Below are 5,397 nucleotides of genomic sequence, written 5' to 3'. Positions count from 1 at the left end.
TAGACCACAAAAATGACCAACTATCCCAGACTAGAACTGTAGTGTATCAAATCAGTAGCAGTAGATTATTTATTAGCTGATGATGGAAGCGTATGTGGAAAATTTAACTCCTCTGAGTGCTGCTTAGAAATAGATGACTGCAGTGAAGTCATTGGAAATATCTCAAAGGAAATCTGGAAGTTAGCTTATGTTGGAACACAAGAGTGGACCCCTACATTCGATACCAGCTGGTGGGACACTTTCTGGTCATTAAAATACTGGTAGGGAAAAAAAACCTTTTTCATCTTATGTGAAATTGCTGGTTTGATCCTCCTACCTTGCATGCTCCCCTGTATAATCCGAGTTGTAACATCTGCTGTACAAGCAAGTGTAATGATAGCAAAAGAGCTTAATAAAAAAGAAGTAAAAGTAATAATGATAATGAATGATCAAGAACGTGAAGATGCCAAGCAAATTTACAACCAATATTAAAAATTGTACTTTCAAGAAGAAGTAATTGCTAAATGATGCAGGCTTGAGCCCAGTCAAACAATTAGAGGGGGAAATTGTAGAGAATCAATTGTTAAAGGAGTTGATATAAAGTTCATTGTTAAAGGAGTTAATAAAAAGTTCCAATGTTATTTATAGATTGTTTGTTGAATGTTTAATAGTTATGTCAACTTCCAATGCTAGTTAAAGGATTTATAATTACTTAAATCCCCTCACTGTCAGGTGTTCCCCCCACTGCTCCTGTCAGCGTTCAGAAGCACATAATCACGAGAATGATTCTATGCAGGTGCTTTTATTGAAGAGCTCTGGGTGTCAGGGGTACAAACACAAATCTGTCTCCGACATGCATTCAGGACAAACATGTTTTTATAGTCAATCCTTATATAACTTAAATGTTAATTATTAAACTTATATTGTTCTATTGTATACATAGATTTCAGCCAAGCATGGGCTCATCATGACCTCCCCCTCAAACATCTAACATAGTTTCTCAGAATTCTTCTTATGATTATAGAATAATTGTATCTAATTACTAAACAATCATCACATCTAACAATTATATCTTTTATCATATACTGCTTACACAGGTGCAAATTCACATGATCTGGCAAACACAAAGCCTAACATTTCCAGAGTCTATTTTTAACATTTTTCTACGGCCCCACTAAGTCTAGCTTCTTTCTAATTCCCCAAATTTCATGATTTTAGAATCTTTTACTATCATTCCCACTCCCATCTAAGTTGTTGAACCGTCCAACACCATAAAGAAGAGGACTGTGTCAGATAATAACCAAATATGAAAATCCCAGAAGACATAACAGAAAAGAATGACCTAACGAAAACCCCTAGAACAACAAGCCACCATGTAAATGAAGAATTAAATTAACGCCTCTAACCAGAGAAAACATAAGACAACATCAGGACCGTGGCCAGAGCTTTTTGCCTTTGTCACCCTAACCAGAACGGGCCAAGAGCAGTGGAGGGACCATGGACCTGAAACCAACAGTGCCTACCCAGAGACTCTTGAAAGGAGAGAAAACCCAGCCAAGCCAGGCCTTGCTCAGCACTGCAGTTCCCTGCCCAGAGCCTTGGGCTCCCTGCAATCCTGCCCTCAAGGATCTGCTCTCACCAGGCCCTGGGCAGCCTTTGGCACTCCCTGCCCTCACTGGGGCCCAGCCATGCTCCAAGGCACTTGGAGTTTTGCTGCTGACTCCTTGAGCAGCTCCTTCAGCCTTCCCTGCGTGCCTGAGGCTCCTGGAGCCAGCCCCAAATCCAGCGTGGGGCTGATTAAAATACAGAAAGCCCTCAGGAGCTCTTTGTCTCCCTTCCATTGTCATCCAGTCTCCAGGGCTTGTGCAGGGATTGGAGTCGGTTTGGAGTTCTCTTCAGGAGGGAGATTCCAAAGTGCACATCAGGATTTTTGGTTTTAGTCAAGGAAATATTTTTTTATTTTTATTTCAGAGAAGAGGGGACAGAAGCATTCCTCAGGTGATCTTGATGCTGAATGTCTCCTTAGGAGGTCTGGGCAGGGAGAAGAATGAGCCCCTTGCAGGCTGAGCCTGTTTGGACAAGCTGTTCCTCACCCCAAACCTCACCATATCTCACATCACAAAACATGAAAAAAATTTAAGCATTTTTCCTTCTAAATAAAATTTAATTAAGTAACAAAATTATATTTATATTATTCTAGTTATGATAGTATTATTCAATATTTTACTACCTAATTTTTATATTTATATTTAAAAATCAATACTATTTTAGCAACCAAAAAAATTATTTCTCATTAGTTCAAAGTAAACACAATACGGTTCATTAATTAATTAAGCTTTATTGGCCATTTATTTCTTCCTCTTTACGGTAACTAATATTTGTAGTCCTTTTGGCACCATTTTTATAAACTTTTTCTCCAATAGGGTCAAGGGGCGGCACTTTGGAGTCCCTGCAGACATTTCTGGGGCCCTTTTGGGGGAGTTTTGGTTCTAGAGAGGGAATTCAGGGAGAACTTGAGGGTCTGGAGGAAACTCTAGGGAGCCGGGTGGGCACTTGGAGGGGCACTCAGGGATTCTGAGGGACAGTTCGGGGCGCGGGGCAGCACTTGGGGGTCCAGGGGGGCCCTTGGAGGTCAGGGAGGGGAATTTGGGGCCCTTCGGGGTCCGGGCGGGCCCTTGGGGGACTCCAACGGGGCGCTCAGGGGAGCAGGGGGTGATGGGAATTGTAAGCGCGGGTATCGAAGGGTTAAACGGGGTCGCGGAGCATCACGGGAGTTCTAGGCGCAGCTGCAATGGCTCTCGGTGGGGCGCGGAGCATGATGGGAGCTGTAGTCCCGGAAGTGGTTCAAACACGATGTTTGGAGGTCCGGGAAGGCTCCTGGGGCACACTTTTGTGTCCAAGCCTCGACTTGACGACCTCGGGGGAACTTAAATGGTTTGGGAGCACTTGCAAGGATCTCTGGGTGTTCCAACCGGGCTCCTTAGAGCTCGGGACACGGCAGTATTTTTTGGCGCGGGACTGTTCTGAGGGGCTCTGGGGCCGCGGGAGATGAGAGGAGATGAATTCCCAGAAGTGGCTGTACCAGGCATCTGTGGGGTTGGGAGCACTCAGGGGATCCGGGGACGCTTTTGTCCGGAATGGGCGCTGAGGGGGCACTGAAGGATACTGGAGGGTCTGGCGGACACTTAGGGAACAGATGGGGGCGGATCCCGGGGTTCTGTGGAGCGCGGGGCCTGACGGGCTTGTAGTCCCGGCTGCAATGGTGCTATACCCAGCCACGGAGCATGATGGGAGTTGTAGTCAAAAATAAAAGATGGCGTCCATCGAGGTACCGCCCCCAGGCCCAGATCTCTGGCGCTGATAGGCTGCTGGAAGTGATGGGCAGGAGCCTCGGCAAATGGTATGGGGAGGAGGCGGGAAGAGCCCATGCACCAGCCTCCACTCCATCCCAGTACAGCCCATTTCAACCCAAGTAGAACCCAGTACAAACCCAGTACCCCTCCAATCCCTCCCAGTACAGCCCAGTCCCTCCCAATACACCTGAGTTTCTTCCCTGTCCCTTTCAGTTTCCCCCCAGTGTCATGCACAGGATGCACCAGTGTACCCAGCCTTCGCCGCAATGTCCCCAGTGTCCCCAGTATCGCTAAGTATCACTCCCAGTATATCCTGGTACCTTCCAGTATGTCCCAGTGTACCCTCAGTGTCCATCCCAATCCACCCAGATTCCCCCTCAGCATTCCTTGAGTCCCCAGTTTTCCCCAGTCCTCCCCAGTGTCACTCCCAGTACATCCCAGTGTCTCCCACTGTGTTCCCAGTGTTCCCAGTATGTCCCAGTCCTCCCCAGTGTTTCCAAGGACAGTTTCATTTCTCTCGGTGGCCGTGGCAGCCAAACCCAGCAGTGGGGTCAGTGCAGTGCCCATGGCCACAGCCCCTTGCAGGGCCCAGTGCAGCTTGGGCTGATGATCCACCCTCACAGCTGGCCCAGGGCAGCTCTGCAGTGCCTTTGGTGGCACCTGGGGCTGGCACACACCTGAGCAGTGTGTCTGTTTGCAGTGGGGAAACTCAGCAGTTTGAGATTGCTTCAAAAAACCCTAAAAATGTGAAAAGCCCTCTTAGGCTGGGTGCAGCCAGCTCTGCAAGCACATCAGGGCCCAGGGCAGTGAGGACAGACAGGATGGGGCTGGGCAATGTGGAGCAAGGTTGTCCACACTGGGTCAGAGCTCCAGGCATAGCTTCTGTGGGCAGGCCAGAGCTGCTGAGGAGAGACCCTGGGTCAATATCAATCACAGAATGCTGCAATCAACTCTGCTCTAAAGAGAAATTTAATCAAAACACCCTTTAAAATAGGAATGTATATTTTATTACTGCTCTTTGAAATCTTTCTTCATAACTGGACTAGGAAAACTTTAATGACCCTCTCAGGGCTTTGCTGTTGTTTACATCAGACTCAGTCCTTGAGAGTGTCTTCAAATAACTTCTCAATAACATAGAGTTAAATTTAAACTCCAAATTTTCTTGGAGTTTTAATGGGTCCCACTGAGGGACACCACTGGGAAAGTGTCCCCAGGTTCCAGGGAGACCAGAACACTGGAGGCAGTGATGGCAGCTGGGGACAAACAAGGCAAAGGTGTCTCTGGTGCTGAGCAAAGCTGGATGTGTTTGAGGAATGCAAAGGGCCCAGGCCTGAGCCCCAGTCCCTGGCCAGGCAGATCCTGTCCCTCCTTGCTCAGGGCTCTTCCCGGGATGGGCACTGGCATGTGGGGCTGTGCAATGGCAAGGGCAGGAGCATGGGGCGGCCCCGGCCAGGCTGCTGAGCAGGGACAAGGAGGCAATGAGGCCCCAGCCCTGCAAGGGTCACTTGTCCCCTCGTGGCCTCAGGCCCAGGCCCAGCAGCCATGGCCAAAGTGCTGCCCAAGTTGGCTCTGGCAGGGCTGTCTTGCAGCTGCTGCCCATCCCTGTGCCCTGTGCAGCCTAGGCTGTCCCACGGTGTCCCTGCCCTGTGCCTCTGTCCCTGCAGGCTGTCGGCATCCCCCGGCTGCCCCACCTGGCTGGGCCCTTCCTTTGCTGACAGCTCTGCCTCCTGCCGGCCTCTGCCTGCCCACACAAAGCCTGGGGCTGAGCCAGGCTCCTTCTGGGGTATGTGCTGTACCACAGCCCTGCCCTGGGAGGGAAGTTCCTTTCCATAGCAAGGCCTGGTGGAACCATGGGTCCATTGTGACACTGCAGAACCTCACGGAACCAAGGTGACCGTGTTCTACTGCGGAACCTCATGGAACCAAGGGTCCATGGTGACACTGCAGAACCAAGGAGACTGCTGCTGGCAGTGTGAGAGCTCATGGAACCAGAAGTCCATTGTGACACAGCAAGGCCTGATGGAACCAAGGGTCCCTTGTTAAACTTTGTGGCCTCATGGAACCA

The sequence above is a fragment of the Melospiza melodia genome, unplaced genomic scaffold (genome assembly GCF_035770615.1).
Source record: "Melospiza melodia melodia isolate bMelMel2 unplaced genomic scaffold, bMelMel2.pri scaffold_32, whole genome shotgun sequence".
Lineage (NCBI taxonomy): Eukaryota > Metazoa > Chordata > Aves > Passeriformes > Passerellidae > Melospiza > Melospiza melodia.
The sequence above is the reverse complement of the archived record's forward strand: the minus strand, read 5'-3'. Positions refer to the sequence as shown.